Source organism: Eptatretus burgeri, chromosome 5 (assembly GCF_056783735.1).
Source record: "Eptatretus burgeri isolate ZD-2024b chromosome 5, Ebu_testis_v1, whole genome shotgun sequence".
NCBI classification, from domain to species: Eukaryota; Metazoa; Chordata; class Myxini; order Myxiniformes; family Myxinidae; genus Eptatretus; species Eptatretus burgeri.
In genome coordinates this window covers 12,417,569-12,439,218 of record NC_140965.1, presented here as the reverse complement: position 1 = coordinate 12,439,218, position 21,650 = coordinate 12,417,569, and the positions used below count along the sequence as shown (strand labels likewise).

The following is a 21,650-nucleotide window of genomic DNA, read 5'->3' as shown; positions in this document are numbered from 1 at the left end:
GCCCTTCGTGGTGGAAACCGACGCTTCAAATCACGCCATAGCTGCAACACTTAATCAGTCTGGGCGGCCGGTCGCTTTCTTCTCGAGAACTCTCTCTAGAAGCGAGCAGAGACACTCGGCAATAGAGAAGGAGGCGTACGCCATCGTCGAAGCGCTGCGTAAATGGAGACATTATTTACTGGGAAACCACTTCACGCTCGTTACGGACCAACGATCCGTGGCTTTCATGTTTGATGGGAAAAATAACGGGAAAATTAAGAATGAAAAAATTATGAGATGGCGGATAGACCTAGCCTGCTACAGGTACGACATTGTTTACCGGCCCGGGAAGGAAAACCCTGCTGCAGATACCTTCTCCCGGGTCTACAGTTCGGCAACAATCAGTCAGGCTTTGCAAGACCTCCATGTGTCTCTGTGCCACCCAGGGGTAACCAGGATGGCACATTTCGTACGCAGACAAAATCTTCCCTATTCTGTTGAAGATATTAAACAAATGAATGCTTCATGCCCTGTTTGTGCTGAACTAAAACCCAGATTCTTTGGCGCGGCATCTGGCAGACTGATCAAGGCTACTTCCCCCTTCGAGAGACTAAACATCGACTTCAAAGGGCCCCTGCCCACCGAGACAGACAACAGATACATATTCACCGTTGTTGATGAATATTCAAGGTTCCCTTTCGCGTTTCCGTGCTCGGATATGACCTCGGGCACTGTCGTAAAATGTCTGTCTGACGTCTTCGCTATGTTTGGGAGACCTTCGTACATACATTCAGACAGAGGGCCGTGTTTCATGTCGGCCGGGCTAAAACAATTCCTATTAGAGCACGGCATAGCAACTAGTCGAACGACGGGTTACAACCCACAGGGGAACGGGCAGGTGGAAAGGTATAATGGAGTTATTTGGAAAGCCATAACTCTGGCGCTGAAATCGAGAGGACTGGGCCCCGAGCGATGGGAGGTTGCTCTTCCTGACGCAATGAATTCCATACGCTCTTTGCTCTGCACGTCCACAAATGCCACTCCTCACGAACGTATGTTTACTCACCAACGACGTTATGTTGACAGTCAAACGGTGCCCAACTGGCTGACCCACCCCGGTACAGTGTTCATGAAACGCCCGGTACGACAAAGCAAGTATGAACCGCTGGTGGAGGGGGTCGAACTCATTGACACTAATCCAAAGTATGCTCATGTCAGGCTCCCGGATGGCAGGGAGACCACTGTGTCGGTTCGCCATCTGGCTCCCGCCGGTACTCCTCCCGCCGGTACACCACCTCCTGGCTCTCCTCCTTCTGACATTTCCCCAGGAACGGCGCCAGACGACGGGGCTGCCGTGTTCCCCCGGAGGGCGATCGAGGAGTCATCCCCGGCACAAGTCGAGGCTCACCAAGAGGATCGGGAGTCTCCCTCAAGTGAAACTGCCGTTTACTCCCGGAGAGGTCGACGAATAAGGCCCCCTCGACGACTCAATCTGTAAAGGGGATTATCGGCATTCTCGCTGCTCATGCTCCTATATGCCCATTATATCATATATCGATGCTCATTTCCATGCTCCTACAACTCAAAATAATCACTGCTTGGCATGTATGCTCCTGTAGATCTATTAGTCCGCGTTGCTTGAAATGTATACTCCTATAGAGCTAAAGCAATCATGGTGTGTAAGATGGGCCCCTAGTTACATTTTAAAGGTGAGGAGAATGTGGTGAATTAACGTGAATCAAGGGACATGACGCGGGATCACATGTTGTGCGTCTCGCGTATAAGGGGATGTCTCTCTGCGGCACGAGTGATTGTCCCCGGGGCATTGCTATTGACATCGGCTGTCCACTTGATGCTCGTTAACTGAAGGTGCTCATTGACTGGTGAGAATGGAGATTATATCGAACTCCGTGCTTACGCGGATTAGTCTGCAATGGTTAACTGCACATGTATACGTTTCTGCTTATGTACTCCTAGCTGAACCTGTATTTCCTGGTGTGTCCACAGAAGCGGCTCCAATCAAATGGAATAAAGCCTAAACTCTGAAGGTTCATCTCTCGCTCTCATTTCACCTGTGCCGGTCGGATTGTCTGCAGCTGCTGTGCTTCAAGGCCTGTGCCGGCCAGTTCATCTGCCGGCTGTGTTTGCCTGCAGCAGCCTTCTTCTGCGGGCTGTGTTTGCCTGCTGCCTTTGCCATGCCATGCCCACTGCCCCTGTTCACCAGCCCCCGTTCAATTTTGCGTTGCCCCCCCCCCCCTGTTCATTGCCATGTGCGCCAGGATCAAGGCAACAGTTTGCAAGCTGCGAGAACTGCCCTGTTGGCAGCTACAACACGGGCCTGCAGTGGCGGCCCGTGCACCGTGTTTGCGTCCATCCATTCATCCATCCATTCGTTGTGTTCATTTCGTGTGCCACTTGAGCTGGCACGGAGACTGCGTTTGTGCAGCCCATGCACCGTTGTGGTTCACTGCGTTCAGTTCAAAAGGGAAGGCCTTGGACTGCGTGTGAGCAGCCGGCCACGTTCCCTGTCACCTGCATTGTTTGAGCCAGAGACTGCATGCGAGCAGCCTGGCTCCCTGCTAACTGCTTTCTTTTTGCAGAGTTCATTGATCCTGGGCCATGGTTTAGTGTAAAATTTGTAAGTTAAGGTTAAGATGTACTGTACATATGAGTGCGCCCCCGGCATGTCTGTCCTAGCGCCGGCAATTTTATTTAAGTCGTCCGTGTGAGTGAGTTTGTTTCGGTAGTTACTCAGCCCTCAGGTTATTTATTTTGGGGACACGAATACCATGAATGTCGCACTCAGGGATCCGTAGGTAAAATGTACTAGGGGAAAACTACACATGATGGCACACGAAAATTTGACGACTCGGGACGAGTCTGTAAAAAGGGGAGGGGGTAGTGTTGTGGTTGACGAAATTCGCAAACCACTATTCAGGTCCCTTAGGTGAGATATCTCTGTAAGTATATGTGTAGTTAGGCCCAAACCCGTTGTTTAGAGGGAATAAATGTCATTCATTCGGGCTGCGACCCTTCAGGATAGCCGTTTTTCTTTTACTATCTTTATTTTGGACCAGCCGCCATTACTACCACCACAACCACCACCAACCACGTCTCAACAGCCATCACACAACAACCACCAACCGCAACGCCGCTTCACAACAACAGCCACGACCCTTGCCGTCACATCTCGCTCTCGCAACCATCGCATCACCGCCATTCCCGCGCCGCTTGTGGGCGCCGATCCTGGACTTGTGCAGGGCGCGCACCGAGCAGCGGGTGCAAAAACACCAGCCTTTCCGAAGAAATCGGATCAAAAACGATTCACGCCCACTTCTGTTCCGTCCTATCGGCGAGCGTGGGGCGATTTGGCCCCGCCTCCAGGTGCGTCGGAGTATAATCGCTATATGCAGATTCGTGGATCAAAAAGCATTCACGCCCACTTTTCCTCTGTCCAATGGGGAGCCAGCCAGAGGTGAAGGGTCGGAGGTGGAGGGTCGAAGGTGAAGGAGCGAAGCCCCGGGGGCTATAAAGGGCCGCGTTCGCTCGCCGAAGGAGTTGGGAAGAGTCAGTCAAGGAGAGTTGAGAAGAGAAGAGTCAGAGAAAGCAGTTGGACGGAGCTGAGAAGAGTGAAGAGTTGGAGAGGTGGCGGCGGCGAAGGCAGTCGAGAGGGCGCTCGTGTGAGAGTCGGGGAGCTGCGGAGAGGGGAGGCCGGTAACGCGACCGAGGTCGCGGTGGAGACGCTCGTCGCGGGACCCAAGCCAGCGAGATATCCTCATTCCCCCGAGCATCAACAACCCCCTCCTGTTTCCCCCCGCGCTGAGATAGTGTGAGAAGGGGGCCCCGTTCCCACTGATGTGGATTTCTACCCTCGAACCGCGTCGTGATCGAAAGGATTCTTTGATTGTTGAGGGATCTTGACCTCCTCGAGGATTCAACGTCTAGCCCGACTCAGTGTTGCATGTATCGGGATAAAATAAACCACAGAAGTCCAGTAATAATCAATGTCCACAAGGAGTTCTTTCTTCTGTACCATTTATTTGCTCTCGCTCAGATCATCTCCCCTTCCCCATCTATCCATTCCATTTTATAAGCAGAGAGGCCTTTGATCGCAAGAACAGAATGCACAGCTTATCAGCCCGGTCACCTTGTACTTTCAGAAACCCAAGCAATGTCCAAAGTGTCAAAGAAAGACAAGATTATAAGTAGGTGGTAGGCCTTAACAACTAAATAGTAGAACAGTAGAGGAAAAACACAAACACTTTGACCTACTCAGACTGAGGCAAAGGTTTCTTGTCTAGAGAGTAATAATTTCCCCAACACTCCCCCCTTGTTGCCTAAAAAGGCAACACTAGTTAAGTTTAACGATATATATTTTCTCTTCACTTGGAAATGCATTCTCTCTTGCGTTTGAGTGTGCCCATTTTCTTGGGTAGTCACATCCCCCCTTTTCCCCATCGTAGAGCTCAGTCCCTTAGCCTTTCCTGTCCCGCAAGCCAGGTGGCTTCATGTGGTTGTACAGCTTCGGACCTGGTTGAGGTTCCGGTAGGCCCCTAGGCCGATAGAAGATAAGGCTACCCGTTGGGCTGCACAGCTGATTTTCGACAACCTATTTCGGGAACAAAGCAGATGAGCAAGAGTGGATTGACAATTCCCGTGAATATTGAACACATTCATTTGCGCTACTTATGGATTTCCAAGTTCAGGTTCTATCTCAAAAGAGTCGTAGGACTCAGTCTCAAAACCAGGGTATGAGGGTGGTGCTTGGGCCACCATCACCTTTTTAGCAGTATTCCTCTTTAGACAAGAAACAATCAATGCCGGCATTGTAATTGTTGCACATCTAACAAGCACCACTACAATGATGATCCACAATAACCCAACGGAAATCCAATGCAATAGGGTAGTTCCCCAGCCTCCAAAAATCCCTTCAAACCAGGAATAAAGCCCATCTTTCGTGAAATAATTGTGATACTTGGCTCCTTCTTGTTTAATCTTGTCAGCTATGTTCGTGATTTTCTCCGAGTTATCAGGGATATAAGTGCAACACTCAGAGTTAATTACAGCACACGTTCCTCCTTGAGCCGCGAGAATGAGGTCGAGCGCAACTCGGTTTTGCATTGAAACTGCACGTAGGGCGACGACCTCCGAGTTGATATCAATCATGCCTGGAGCAGTTTTATTTGCCAATAATTCAAGCGAAGCAGCTAACTCTGCCAATCCCACAGACGTTTGTCCAACACCGTAGTGAGGGATTAAAATCATGAAGAACAGTTCAGTTGACGTGAAACCCCGTTTATCCCGTTTCAAATGCTCAAAAGGTGACTTAGATAACAGGCGCATATGTGGCAAAATATATGACAAGAAACAAGATCCACTCCAATTAACTGGAAGCCATGGGTATGCTCGATTTCCACACACGAAATAGGTATTATTTAAAGCGACTTGTGGTCCCATCGTGTGATTTTCATAAACATAATTACTGCATTCAGAATTCCCTAATCTTTTTTCTCCCCATGCCTCTTGTACCAAGCATAGTTCGGGTTTTTCTGTTGCCCGTTCAACCATAAAATGTGGAGGCATCTTACTTAAATTAAAATTTGGCCAAAACCAGTTACTGAAATTTCGTTGTCGGAGGCAATTTCCATTTCCATTGGTAACTATGTGGTCGTCAAGGTTATTAACTTGTTTATCCCAGTTTCTTTCCTTTGCCCAGTACCCACACCATTCACTCAGATTGAATGGTATAGCCAGAAGCGGTATCCTAGTAACTGCTGAATGAGGTATCTTAGTACAAACCCAGCAATTGGTTTTATTAAAAGCTTTCGCGTGTTTACGAGAAAGAGCCAGATAAGTGTTTATTCCATGTGGTGAACCCACTTTGCTCGTTAAGCTTCTTCGGTCTCTGAATGCCCTAGGCTTAGTTTGGTGGGTAGTCTGACAGGCCCATCTCCAAAGAACATGCAAATAACGTTGATCACAGACAGTACTTATCGGTTTAACAGACTAAGTACACATTGCACCACCTGCATTTAGTAGTACAAATAATCCTGCAATGGAAAGAATCATTAAAGTTATCAGGAAGCAATGTTCTCCTCGGGTTCTTTTCTGCCGTGTGCCAGTTTGCAGTGTGTGGCATGGATCCATGTTGCTCTTCCTTTACACTTCACAGCTGTATGGGTAGTTAGCAGTATTTGAAACGGCCCACACAAACGTGCCTGAAGAGAGTTCTTCCGTTTGTAAATTTTCACATAAACAAAGTCTCCGGGTTTGAAGTTGTGATGATCAGATGTGGCTGGTTCTGGCAGAGCTTGTTTCACCTGTGCATAAAAAAGTTCTTACAGCATGATTCAGAGAGATACAGAACGTAAGCAACGTGTCGTCCATTTGCTGCACGTTCATGTCTTTTATAGTCAAAGGAGGTGAGTTCGGTAATCTCATTGGTCTTCCCATCAGAATCTCATGCGGAGATAAGCCAGTGTTTCGATTTGCGGTAGATCTCATAGTCATGAGAGCAATTGGCAGAGCATCTGGCCATTTTAATCCAGTTTGTTCACAAATCTTGGCCAGTTTATTCTTCAGGAATCCATTTTGCCTCTCTACTGCCCCCGCAGATTGCGGACGATGCGGGCAGTCGAAATGTTGCTTTATTTGCAATACGCGACATAATTCTTTCACCACTTCGGCTGTGAAATGAGTACCTTGGTCACTGGAGATCCTACAAGGTATTCCAAACCTACAGATGAAATCCTTCATCAACATTTTAACCACAGTAATGGCATCTGCTTTCCGACAAGGGTAAGCCTCAACCCATTTGGTGAACAAATCGACGATGACTAACGCAAATTCAAAACCGCAGCATTTTGGTAACTGGACAAAATCCATCTGGATATGAACAAAAGGTCCGAATGGAATTGGATGACCCCCTGGGGCCATCTCCACCGCCCTTGCTGGGTTATGTTTTTGGCAAATATGACATGTCTTACAATACTGTTCTGCAATTGGACTAAACCCCGGGGCAAACCACTGTCTCCCAATTGAAGCACTCATGCCGCCTTTGCTAGTATGCCCGGCCCCATGTGCCAATCGGGCGAGCCAAGGTAATAGAGCTCTTGGTGCCACCACACGACCATCAGATGATCTCCATAATTTGGATTCATTTTCGAATTCACATCCAGCCAGTATCCACAAATCTCGTTCTTTAGCACTGACAGCTGTCTGCAAAGTGTTTATATCGTCAATGGTCAGTGTTGCCTCTTGTCTCAATACACATTGTGATATTAAAAGAGCTCTGGTGTGGGCAGCAGATTTTGCAGCTGCATCTGCCCTGGCATTTCCCCGTGAGACGTCATCAGATCTCCCCGTGTGGGCGTCACATCTTACCACTGCAATTTGGTGAGGCAGAAGTATTGCTTCCAGCAGATTCGCAATCCATGTTCCATTCCTCACTTGCGTACCTGATGATGTTATAAAACCCCTTTCGCGCCAGAGTGCTCCGAATTCGTGTACAGCACCAAAGGCATAGCCGGAGTCAGTGTAGATTGTCACTATTTGGCCTTTGGCTAAATGGCATGCACGAGTGAGGGCGAACAGTTCTGCCTGCTGCGCGGAACAGCTCTCAGCCAATCTCCCGCTTTCGATTACTTCGTGATCAGAGCAAACGGCGTAGCCTGTTAATAAACATCCATCAGGTGCACGCGATGATGAGCCGTCGACATATAGAACCAATTCAGAATTTTGGATTGGTGTGTCTCTCAAGTCAGGACGGGGTTGACACGTGTGGGCGATTATCTCTTCACAATTGTGAGGATCACCATCTTGTACTCCTGGCAACAAACTAGCAGGATTCAGCGGTGCGCATCTCCTAATCGTAATGTTCGTGGGTGCTGTGAGTGAGAGTTCGTATGTTGTTGCTCTTGAAGCCGACAAATGTTGTGTTTTCGTTTTTAACAATACAGCTGTCACTGCATGCGGTACCAGGAGAATCAAAGTGTTTCCCACGACGAGCGCTTCGGTCGCCTGCACTGTGAGCGAAGCGGCTGCTACTGCCTTGAGACAAGGGGGGAATCCTTGCGCTACCGGATCCAATTTAGTACTATAATATGCAACAGGCCGTAATTTATTTCCGTGCTTCTGTGTCAGCACAGATTGTGCGAATCCCTGTCTCTCACATGCGTACAAATGGAAAGGTTTTTCATAGTTTGGTAAACCCAGAGCGGGAGCCGAAGAAAGAGCCTGTTTTAACGTTACAAAAGCCTTGTCTGCATTTTGTGTCCATGCAAGTGGGCTGGGTGCGTTTGCCGAACCAATGTCCACCAGGGGGCGCACTAAGGCCGCATAATCTGGTATCCACTGTCTGCAATAGCCGGTCATTCCGAGGAAAGACCTCATCTGTTTAGCAGTAGTTGGCTTGGGCAGGTTTAATATTGCCGCTATACGTTCAGGGGAGATGCGTCTTGTATCTCCCTTCAGAATATGCCCCAAATATTTCACTTCTTCTTGGCAAAATTGCAATTTAGCTCTCGATGCTTTGTGTCCTTTCCTGGCTAAGGCCCTCAACAATGTCAATGTATCTCGTTCGCATGCGTCTTTTGACGCTGAACAGATCAGCAGGTCGTCAACATATTGAATCAGTGTGGATCCACAAGGGAAAACTACATCATCCAAGTCGTCTTTGAGGGCCCTCGAGAATAATGTTGGACTTTCACAATACCCCTGGGGCAATACAGTCCAAGTGTATTGCTTTCCCTGGTAGGTGAATGCAAACAGAAACTGTACTTCTTGGGCTATTGGTATACTAAAAAAGCTGAACAAAGATCCACAACACTAAAATAGGTAGTGTTACTTGGGATGCTTGATAGAATGGTAGTTGGATTTGCAATTACAGGAAAAGCTGGAATTACCGCATCATTCACTGCCCTCAAATCCTGTACGAATCTCCACGTTGGCTTCCCAGGTTTTCTCACAGGTAGGATCGGTGTATTACATTAACTAACAGTGGGAATAATTATCCCTTGTTTCAATAGCGCTTCCACGACAGGAGCAATTCCTACCTCTGCTTCTGGAGACAAAGGGTATTGCGGTTTTCGAGGCAGTTTCTTTTTTGGATCTATAGTGATCTTGATTGGATTCATACTTTTAATTTGGCCGACATCGTTGGCATGTGTTGCCCACAGACAAGTCGGGACTTGTTCGAGTATTTCAGGTAATTTTCCTGACCCATTTAATTCTGAGAGATCGACCACCTCAAACACAGCTTTTGCTGATCCTTGACATTCTGTCCAACAGAATCCCTGTTCCCCGATCTTCCAAAGTCCGTTTACTTGGCTCGATTCCATCAAAGTCGCTTGTGATGCTTTTTTCAAAGAGGCTACCATGTGACCAATGTCCGTTTCTTGGTAACCTTCTGCAATCGCTAAAGTAACATGTGGTGTAACACTGGACGGTTGGTTCCACAATTTTAATTGTTCCTGCGTCAGATGCACCTCCAGGCCAATTCCTTGCTTCCCAATCCAAATTGTTCCCAACACTAAGTCAAAGGTCTGGTGTAATTTCGAGAGTGTTTCACTCGCATAGACGTTATCTTTTCCCTTGATGTTGCAATCTGCAATGCAATGTAGTCGAGTCTGTAAGTACCGTCTGTCCATGCCGTGTTTACTCACCCAATCGAGCACCTCGGGTACGTTTCTCTCCAAATGTGATAAATATTCCTGCAAATGGTTAAATGCTTCACAATTAATCACAGTCCATTGATATACAAGATTTTCTGTATTTTCCTGTAATAAATTAATCATAGTTATGTGTGATTCGTGAGGTATTTCTAAATATACACCATCAGGGGTACACTTAATTGAACAATTCAGCTTGCATAACAGATCTCTCCCCAACAGATTAATTGGTGTATCAGTTGCCATCAAAAATGCATGGTTTGCAGACAATGGTCCAATCTCCACCCGGAGCTGCTCTGTCAGTGGAATCGTACTAGCAACTCCTGACATTCCCACTACTTTTACTCGTTCTCGCGATAACGGGGCGTCTGGGAAATCACTCCTTCTGAGCGCAGATTTGGTCGCTCCTGTGTCGACTAAGAAAGGAATCTCTTGGCCTTCAATTTTCAAAGTCAATTCGGTTCGTCACATGGTTTCAAAGTCAGGAAGGGTAACTCAGACGAAGTCGCTTCTTTTCTTTGTCATAAAACGAATGGGTTTTGGGTTTGAAATGAACCTTGAGATGGAGGAGGAAGAAATGAGGGTGGAGGAGGAGGGAACGAGGCTGGAGGAGGAGGAGGAGGGAATTCGGTTTGAGGTGCAGTGGGTTGAAATGAACCAGCTTGCTCAAACTGTGTTCCCCATCTTTCCTGTTGTCTATAATATGGATTTTCATTCACTGGAGGCGTGGAGTGTCTGCGAGTTTCATCTCTGTATTGTGCCGCTGGTCTCTGTTCTACCGGTTCATACGAACTAAAAGTTCGACTGTTTCTACGATGTCGGCATTCGTTAGCCCAGTGTCCTTGTTTTCCGCATGTATAACAGAAATCTCTGCGCTGGTCTCTGTATTTTGGTCTCTGACGGTAATTGGTTTGCCCTCGGTTTTGTGCATTATATCTCACATTCCTTTCCCCGGGGCATTCACCTTGACCTTGAACCTGGGATAGCATTAATGTTGATTCGTTTTCCTCGTCAGAACGATGTTTCAACAATGAATTACAATGCGTTACATATTCCATCAAGTCTTTCACTTCCTTTAATTCCCAACCAATACATACTCGCTTTATCTCATTTTGTAATTTGGCCGTCAAACCATTAAGGTAGACATGAGCAAATGGTACTCCCTCTTCTTTCAGTCCAGAGTGACATTGGTATACACCCCGAAAACGCTCTAAGAACTCCAATGGGTCCTCGCCAGCGCGTTGCCTGCACACCTGTATTTTTGCCCAGTCGGTCTTAAGTGTTACCACCTCTGTGACAGCGTCAATGAGGGTGTCAATATGTTCTTTGAGCTCCTCCCTGTCTCCAGGAGCTTCATCTGGCCATGCAGCGACCTGTTTCAATTGTCGGAGTAACCCCTCTGGTACCACTAATTTTAATAATATTTCCATGTCCATATATGTTGGCTGATGGCATGCCACCACCACGCGTAGTTCCGCCTGGAATTTTTTTGGGTTCTCTCGTATCTTCGGCATCTCATTTACGATGGCTTTTAATTCAGAGCCCCACGGACGATATATTGCTTGTACCTCCCTTGCACCTGGGTAATCTCGCAATGGAAACGCGCTAATGAGTGCCTCATCATCTCCGTCCTTCGCGGTCTCCGGCATTATTTTTTTTGATCGAGTTTGTATTTTACCCTTGTCAGCAAGAGGAACTTTATTTTTGCTTTGTGTTCTTGTTTCTTTCTTAATTACTCGCCTGGCTCCCCGTTGAGCCCCTCCTTGCCCTGTGGCATCATCTCCCTCTGTCTCTCCCGCTTCTTCGTCCTCGAGCGGTTGTGCTATCGGAACTGTGCACTCTGGCCATGTATCTGAGTCTTCTTCTTCATCCTCAAATCTGACAGCCACTGCTCGCTGTCTCTTGGTTTTATTTTCAAGTCTCACCGGCATTTGCTTCGTTAATTGGTCTAGCTGACCCTTCAGGTTTAACAACCGTGCCTTTTCGTCTCTGTCATGACATTCCTTCATCCAATTTATATAAACGCTCCAGTTCACCTGCTTCTGGACCTTTTTGTCACTATTTTTCACTTCCAGTACTTTTCTTAAATTGTCTAAACACTCGTGATCGAACGTTCCATTCTCAGGGAAGGGTAATCGACTATTTTTGGTCCAATTGCACCATTTCCCCATGTCTCTCACAGCTTCAGGCCCATACTTATCAAACATAATTCTTGCACATGTACCTCTCCGTGATTTTTGAATACAATTTGCCTCGGTATACCCATTTTCCTTCCTTTTACAATTTCTATTTCCCATCTCTAAAATCACACAAATCACAACCGCTAAATTCACTCTAAAATCACAGAATAAAATAAATCGCACCCTCGGAGAACCCCCCCTGCTTACCTTCGCTCAAGCACTTGTCGTTCCTCCAGGCACTGCCTCCGGCAGATTAAGCACCTCCGGTCACGAGCGCCGCACAACGCCGATTCGAATCCGTGTCACTGGCACCAACTGATGTGGATTTCTACCCTCGAACCGCGTCGTGATCGAAAGGATTCTTTGATTGTTGAGGGATCTTGACCTCCTCGAGGATTCAACGTCTAGCCGACTCAGTGTTGCATGTATCGGGATAAAATAAACCACAGAAGTCCAGTAATAATCAATGTCCACAAGGAGTTCTTTCTTCTGTACCATTTATTTGCTCTCGCTCAGATCATCTCCCCCTCCCCATATATCCATTCCATTTTATAAGCAGAGAGGCCTTTGATCGCAAGAACAGAATGCACAGCTTATCAGCCCGGTCACCTTGTACTTTCAGAAACCCAAGCAATGTCCAAAGTGTCAAGGAAAGACAAGATTATAAGTAGGTGGTAGGCCTTAACAACTAAATAGTAGAACAGTAGAGGAAAAACACAAACACTTTGACCTACTCAGACTGAGGCAAAGGTTTCTTGTCTAGAGAGTAATAATTTCCCCGTTCCCACCCCATACCAGGCAGTGCCAGCGAGGCCCGCGGAGTCGGGGCGCCACCGCCATTTTGCGGCTCATCACCAGACGGGTAGGCTCGACGCGGTCTCGGCCCCAGGCCCGTCTGCCCCCCACCCTTCATCGTTGAGGGTGGTCCCTTTTTCTTTTGCTTTGAGTATATGTGTTGTCGGCGCCGTCTGTGAAGTAAAACTGTACAAGTGTTGCCGTGTGCTCGGTAGTCGGTAGTAGATCTGCAGTGTGTTTTTCTTTTGTTACATTTGCTTTTTGTGCAGAATTGTGTGTTTCTTCTATTTTTACATTTGCTTTTGGTGTATAATGGTGTAAATGGTTTAATTGACTTCAAACTAAGACTAAAATATTCCTTATAATCAACATTCAGGTTCAGGATGTAACAAATTTTAATTTGATCCCCAAAATAACTTTATGCCTTAAATGGGCGGGATTTGTTGTGCCTGGCACCACTTGTTTTTTATAATTTGGTCTCCCTAACCCCCTTGTCTTTGTGCGGCGAACCTATCCTGTCCATCTTCTCCCAACCCCTAAGTTCTTTCATGAGGGGAATAAGGGAGAGGCTAGCGTCCTGCCTCGAGGCCCAACAAAGCCTCAGAATGGCCTCCTACAGATCTCAGCAATCTTTCCAAGGTGGGTCCAGCGCCTACAGAGAGCGAAGGGATGTATGGTGCGAAGGGGTACATTTCCTAACTATCCTAGCATTTATTAACCTTAAACTACCCGGGGGCTTTTCAAAGCGCCTGCCACTTTAAACTATTGGTTCTAAAAACCACGATTCCCGTCGCCTGTTTTGGTGTCCATTATATATTTGGGCCGAGCCCACAAATTTTCACTCGTGCCCTCACACAATTTCATGGCTGGGCAGCCAGGCTCACTTAGCAGGGATTCCCCCTCTGCTGAACTCTAACCATGGCACCCCCAGACCCTGAGGCTGTCTCCGAGCCTACCTGCTCCCTATGAACGTGGGGGGTTGCCCTTCCTGGCATTTCCCCCCTCCGATGCCCACATGGCATTTTGGCACTTCGGGCCCCTTTCCGAGGATCGCCCGTGGCCACTACACTATCCCAGTCCCTTGGACCCTTGGCCTATTCTGGCCGACTTGTCCGGTGCCCGGGGTGCCCTCTAATCGATACTCACCTTTCAACAGCCACGCTCCCAGCCGGTCCATGGACTCCTGCACCCTTCCAAATGGGTTTTGAGCCTTCTTTCCACACCAACAACAAAACGACCTCCTTTTGGTAAATTTGACCAACCCCCTAACTAACATTAAACTGACCCTGGGGTCACTTGGGTGGGATTTACTCCTCCCCCCACTCAATCTTTCGCACCATGCATTCCACATTCACTCCATTCACACACTCGGGCCCGCTGACCCAAATTCACTAAATTGTATTCCTTTCGTTTCTTTCTCTTGTTTTTTTTTCAATTCGCACTCTAACTACCTCGTGCTCCCTCGTCGTCCCTTATTTTAATGCACGTTCCATTTAATCTACGTAGCTAAGCTACGTCCCCACTACACATTCCATGTCTGTGGATGTCTCCCAAAATCCATTTCTAAATCTAAACTAAATTCCCTCCAAGTAGTCCACGGGCCCCATGGAGGACAGCCCATGCCCCCATGAGGCCGGTCCAACTAAGCTAAACCCATCCCGCTAACTATTGCTCCTATGCCCAAACACCGGGCTGTGTACTTGGAGTGAGGTTTTTCTTTTTTTCTTGCACCGCCAAGGCGGTGGTTTACGGTACACCCGTTCGTCCCTTCCGTCGGACGATACTTGAGGCCTTGTCGTCGCCCTGCTGATTGCAACGAGCGCTCGCTTTCGGGGAATTCCCCATGCGGGACAACGTGCACTGTTAACCCGAAGCTCACGCCGCGAGGTCCGGGCCGATGACGTCACTCGCGCACCGAACCTGCGCAGTTTCCTGTGCAGGCCAGCACGAGCGTCTCGTCCCGGAAACCCACTCCGCGCATTCCGCGAACAGAACACGTGGCATGCAGCACGTGGAGCCCTGCACACGCGGTCGCATTATGACCCCTCCGTTCCAAATTCAAACACTCGCCTATATTTTTGCCGTCCACGTGGCCGGCTCGTATCCAACGTGGAACGTTTCCAGGCCGGATGGCGAAGACACGCGCATGCAGGCCGTGCGCGAAACGCGCCATGGACCTCGTACAAGCCGTCACGTGAACCCCGTGCGGAAGCCAAGTTAACCCTTTGTGGCCTATTTAGCTCGCCACTCGTGTCTCCCGTCTGGATTGGTCCATGTACCATCCCCATGCACGCACTCACGCATGCTATTTCACTCGTACCATACTCGCCTTTCGACACACTCGTACCACTCACACTCTTAACCACACACACCGGCACATTCATATTGGGGATTCGTGCTACCACAAGAAATCCCAGGGTTTCCATACCCCCCAAGCTCCGCGTGTACCCGTTCACAGCACTCATCCGCTCAACCCCGTCGGATCTGCTTCGAGAGAGCATATTTTCTCCCTCGGTTCCTTAAGGAAGCTATCCTGCTGGTGTGTGTGTGCGTGTGCGTGTGCGTGTGCGTGTGCGTGTGCTCGTCTTTTACTTCATTTAATTAGTTCCCTTCTACTTGTTCCATCTCACATGTCTCTGTTATTTCTTTTAATTCCTGCGTTTGTCTCAGTTTTCATTTCCGTCGTCTCTTCGTGTTTATTCGTTTCAGTCTCCCCAATTATCGTGATGCTGCTCGTCCCCTCGACCTTACCAGTCTCCATCGCGGGCCAGCCACATTGCACACTTAGTGTTGGTTCGGTCGCTCCGCCACGTGGTGCCGCCATTATACCTTTTATGCCTGTCTGCATTGCCTCTTGCCCCGACTGGATACTTAACCCCATGGTCTGCATATCGCCCCTCAGTGCCTGCGCATACGCATCCATTTTGTTTTGCATTTGTTGCGCATTAGTTTTTATTTCATTTAATTCTTCATTCTTTTCATTTCTTCCATCATTCACATAAACATTTCCCCCAACCAGTTCATGTCACATGGACTCGGCGGAGCCGATCCGCCATGATGGTGTGTGGAACCGGCCAGGATCGGGGAGGAAATTTGACGGAGGGGGGGGGGTTGTCATACGCCACCCCTGCACCCCTTTCGGACTCTGAGCTTGGTTGTGGGGACACGTCTTCTCGCATGGGGGTGGTGTCCTGGACCATGGGTTTGTCTAACGCTACATCTACCTCTAAACCAAACTATTTCAGCCTGTCTTGGTTAGACATGTTGCGTGTTGGAAATAAATTTAACATCGCTCGCAATTTGGAGGGAACGGGGAGGGGGGCGTGGGGGGGGGGGTTCGCTCCGTACACCCTTGATCCGACCCATAAATTTCTCTCCGGAGCCGGAGGGGTTCGAAACCCACTCCTGACACCAATTTGTTGCAGAGCCGGGCGTCGGCTGCGAGCACAACCGCAAGGTGGAGCAGTAGGGTCGACTCTACCGAACACCCGGAATCGCGATCGTACCTTTCGGAAAACTCCGAGGGTACGGGTCCCTTAGCGGACCGTGAATAGTCAATAATTCCACCACGTGGGACAGGGTTATCTGCCAAACTTCAAAATACCCAGAGACCCACGTGGCGAGCTACAGAGTATTCACACCCTCGACGGGACTCGAACGGGACGAGTCGTTTCCGTGCTTGACCCGTGCGAGTGGTCAGGGCGCTGTCACACTTGACGTTTTAGCCAGTGTATGGCAACGTATCAAAATTGATCTAAAAGGCTGGCGTACGCTGAACTATTGATGTTTTTTTCAGTTTTAGACGTATTCATAATGAGTTGGACGTATGCATAACGTATTAGTAACTTACACAGAATGTTTCGATAACTTATACCAACGAATGCTTTGAGTGTTGTCGGCGTTCATAACCTATGCCCAACAATAGTCCAACTTATGCATAGCACGCGGCAGCGTATCACCGATGATCACATGGCATAGCCTATCAATAGGCTGCCGCTCAACGATTTAAATCATAACCGCACTAGAAAAAGAAGTGTCAACATCACCGTCATGCTGAAAAAAAAATAATAATAATAATTTTTGAAATCATGGAGTCTGGAACACTGAAGTCCTCCTGTGAAGCCCATTTTTAAATACCAATTCCCCTAAACGCTGCCAATACGCCATTATACGGTAGCTGTAAGTTAGAAACACGTTCAGCAAGTTCTGTGGTCGGCCGGAAGACGTCAAATACGTCAATATGCGTTGGAGATACGTTACACATAGGTTCAAAGCACGTAACTCATAGGTTAGAAATAAGTTTCAGGTACGCTAATCATTACATCGACGTGTTTCAACTTACGAGTAACTTACAAGTAACGTGTGTCGACGTGGGTCAACGATCGCACAACGTGCCTACAACTAATGGCCAGCGTATGCGGAACGTGTCATACGCTTGCATACGTAGACAAATTTTGAGCATGCTTAAAATTTGTCGACGAGCTCGGCATATGCCAGCGTGCTTCAGCGTGCTCTTAGCGTATACCAAACTTACCCATAACGTATTCGACGTGTGTCAGCGTATTCGCCAAATTTTTCATACATCGGCATACGCTGGCTAAAACGTCAAGGTGTGACAGGGCCTTTACCGAGGTCCCGTCGGTCCAAAAGCCCACTTTGCCGCTTCCCCAAATTTCCAAGCACGCACCGTGTTAAACCAATGAGGAAAACACAGAAACGAGCTGATACATTTAACAGGGGATTTATTTACAACAGGGAAAGGGGAAACAGAGCAGAACTAGAGGGGGAGCACTCGGAAGAGTGCAAAACCTCCGCCGCCAATACTGCTGTCACTTAAGTGAACCTGATATCCCATTCATTGTAGGTCAAAACGGATCAGACTCTACTGAACCACGATTGAATAAACTAAACGAGATCGATGCTCATGTAGAAATGCCAAAAAAAAAATTCAAAATTTTTTTTTTAAATGGCCACCATAGCGGCCATATTGGACTTTGGACCAAGTCCAAAATCTAATGGCATGATCCTTGGACCAGACCTCATCCCCCCCACCAAGTTTCGTCGAAATCCGTCCAGGAGTTTTTCCGTAATACTGTTCACAAACAAACAAACAGACAGGGGTGAAAGCAGTCACCTCCGTCCATCTTCGATGGCGGAGGTTAATTAAACCGACTATAAAGAAATGCAATCATGTACAGCACAAGCACTTAACAGTTCCTACTTACAGACAGGCCCACACACAGACACACACACACACCCAAAAAGAAAATGGACCCGATGGCTCTTCAGTCGGTAGAGACGGCGCGGGGTACCTGCCCCGCCTCGTGCGGTCACACAGACTCGAATCACCACGGTGGGACTCAAACCCACGACCGTCTGGCAGGGCCCTCGTCGGCAAGCACTCACTGGCTTTGGATGCCAGGTTGGGAAATGCCCGGACTGAGAATGTCCTCTCCCACCAGGAACTTCTCACACACGATCCTCGTTGCTTGGCAAAACGCCACGATCGCTCGAACTGGCCAACGTTCCTGCCACGAGCACACCGTCTCTCTCCGGCGCTCGTCAAGACAACCACTTCTTCCTTTTCAGGAGGGAGGGATTTCTTTTCTCCCCCTCGCCTCCTGATTGGACGGTCCGTTCTCGGATGACTCGTGGCGGCCTCCCGATTGGCCGGGGCCGAATACTCCATCTGGCTAAGGCGGAGCCAGCCTGAGATGAGGAGCTTCCTGATTGGACAAGGGGTGGAGTCGGAGCTGAGGCGATGAGCGAAGATTTGTTGGAATTGTCGGCTTCGAGATATAAAAAAAAAAGACCTGACTAAAAGAAACCCGCAGCGCACACATGGCATTCCCGTTCGACATGGGGGATGGTTTCCTTACTCGAAACACACACACACACACACTCACACTCACACTCACACACACACACACACACACACACACACACACACACACACACACACACACACACACACACACACACACACACACACACACACACACACACACACACACACACACACACACACACACACACACACACACACACACACACACACACACACACACACACACACACACACACTTACCGATATAACTTTTCTAATGGGACTACTGAATGTTGAGTGCATTAAACTTCCAAATCCGTAACAATGTGACAGAGCTTATAGAGACTTCATTTGCCCCACTCCCCAAAGGGGGGTTTTTCTTCCTTGGACGAACTCCGTGTCAAGATGTATAAATAGCTTATCGTGGCATTATGTGGGGAACACCTCCCGGATGTAAAAATGATAACCACAAACTGTTCAGTCAATTCTGTCCAACATACATATGATTACCTTTCTAAAACAGTTGCTCCACTGCCGTTTAACACGAAACAAATAAATTCGGAAGAAATCCGACGTTATTGAGGCATTCTATGCTGATCGTGTCCCCCACAGACTAACAGGCATGAGCGGTCTCAACTAGATAGGCCTCTTGGTAGGCCGCGAGCAAGGCTGCAATGATCTTTCGTGAATAAAGATGCTTAATGAGACGGTAGACCAAGAAGGAACCCGAAGATGGTATCCAAGGCCATCTCCACTCATGGCTCGCAGACTTCCTCTGATGTCGCAGCCAACGTGTGGCCCTAAATGGAGTTCTTTCATCCCCACTTCCTGTCCAGACTGGAGTTCCTCAAGGCAGCGTTCTGGGCCCTGTTCTTTTTCTGGTTTTCATCAACGATCTCTCCGACTCTGGAAAATCCTCTATATCTCTTTGCTGATGACTCCACCCTCTGCCGTACCAACTGTCAACCCTCAGATCGGAAAGCAGCAGCTTCTTCGCTCTGCAGATCTGAGTAAAATCACAAACTGGTCCAACACATGGAACATCAAATGTCTTTCAATTCGGACAAATCTCACACTCTCACTATGTCTCTCTGAAAGGACTGTCTGGAACCCCCTCCCATCTACTTTCTCACCAATCCTCTGGAAGAAGTCCTTTCATTCAAACTTTTGGGTCTCACTATCCGCCATGATCTTCACTGGGAAAGCCACATTTCCAAGCTGGCCTCCAAAGCCAGTCTCGACTGGACATCCTCCATCGTGCAAAGTCCTTCCTCGGCCCGCCTGAGCTCCTGACCACATACAAAGCTTTTTTCCGCAGCCTGATGGAGTACTGCTCTCCCCTCTGGGCTGGTGCTCCTACCTCCCACCTTTCTCGGCTACACGCTGTGGAAACCAAGGCATTTAGGATCGTTGGTGTCTCCCGCAATAAGGGTGAGTATTTGGGTCTCTCACTCTCTCACCGCAAGCAGGTCCGTGGTCTTTCTGTCTTCAACCATCTCCTCTCCGGCGTCTCACCCCCTGCCCTGTCTGAAATAATTCCCCCCCCCCATATTTCCGCAGAGCACTCAAGATCCGGCAGCAACCCCCTTCTGCTTGAACTACCAAAATCATGAATCACTGCTCACCTTCACTCTTTCATTCCTCTTTTTCCCCACTCTTGGAACAAACTCCCACACACTCTTCAATGCCACTCTTCCCTCCAGGTCTTCAAGATAGCTGTTCACCACCATCTCTTCCCTTCCCCCCCATCAAAAACCATGATTTTTTCTACCCCCGTTAATCCACCCCAAACCCACCTCCTTCAAATTCCCTGCTTTCCTTCCTGAAAGTCCCTGTAGTGTCCATCTTGTTTACCCAGTGTACCCTACCCCATCCCTCTCCCTTCCACAGATCTCCTTGCGTGTCTATTCCCCACTGTTTGGTGCTTCCCTCTCCCATACCTCTTGTCTCATGCTCCCCTTGTTATACATTCTGTCTCTTAGCTCTTCTACGAACCTTGACATTGTATATTAAAAAAAGGAGGGATGATGGAAGGGGTGATGGTGGAAGGAGGGATGGTGGAAGCACTTCTTTTTTTGTTTGTTTTGTTTTTTACTTGTTCTATGGCTCGTAGTGGACACACACACACACCCACGCACACAGTCAGATGAATAATTATTCAGTATTATAATACAGCCCCTAAGATTGGGGACAACACTTCCCAGAGCATGCCAGAAAAGTGTACATTCAGGCAACAAAGTCATCATTCGGGCAAATCTGCAGACGTCCCCCCTCGCCCCCCCCCCCCAAAAAGTTGGCTCGGACATCCATGCCAATACAGGTAACCAAGTTAGTGTTATATCCATCAATCATGGTTGCTCAGTCATGCACCAATTCAGTCAAGCACCAATGTCATAAGTTTTCACAAGACTGAGCATCCACATAGAAAAAAAAAAAAGTGCACCTAGCTGTCTGCTGGTTTCTCCAACAACACCTGTTCAAATTTAAAGCACTTCCATTCATGTTCTTGTCCTGATGTCACATGTTATCTGTTCATATCCGCTCATTATAATTCAACACTGCGGATTCCTTTAGGAATTTTATCACGCCATACTCTTCCCCAATATCAGCATCCATCATTCTCTTTGCACCACCTGAGAACAGGTAATAAACTGGTGTGGTGTTTTCCCAGTCAATGTCAGAAGCAACAATAATTTGTTGTGCAGTTCCACCTATCAACAAGTTAAAATAACAGTTGCTTTGGATTTTTGGCCTGGTTTACAGACACTGGAAATGTAGTTTTAGTCAAATCCTGAAATCTTTTAACTAGCTCAAGGTGAAGGTGAGTTTGACAACAAATCTGGATGGCACTTCACCACAACTGCTACCACAGCTGGTGCGGACACCAAGCATCCATCCATCGGGACCATACTCTGTGCGGAGCGTTGATGCTGCCGAAGCAGTCTCCTTGGCTATTGGACACAATCCTGGACGGGTAACCACTCCGACACAGGATACCAGCAACCTGGAACTCATTTTGCCGATCTCAGAAGGATGACAGGCAGAATCAACCCCACCTGTTATTAATTCAACAGCTGAGTGGGATTTGAACTCAGGATCCTAGGATTCCAAGCCCACCACCCTAACCATTACACCAACACCAGACACCAAGCATGCCAGACATTATATCCGTGAATGATTGTGATAAAGCAATTTGGTTGC

At 48.1% G+C, this 21,650-nt stretch overlaps 1 long non-coding RNA gene across 1 annotated transcript in view; it reads right to left on the bottom strand.

The window, feature by feature from the left end:
* LOC147025860 (uncharacterized) overlaps window positions 1-18,198 on the bottom strand; it is a 38,514-nt gene extending 20,316 nt beyond the window's left edge. Inside the window, exon 1 of the long non-coding RNA XR_015058029.1 lies at window positions 17,880-18,198. This is a non-coding gene — a long non-coding RNA (uncharacterized LOC147025860). The remainder of the gene's footprint in view (window positions 1-17,879) is intronic.
* Between the last annotated feature and the right edge of the window lie 3,452 nt (window positions 18,199-21,650).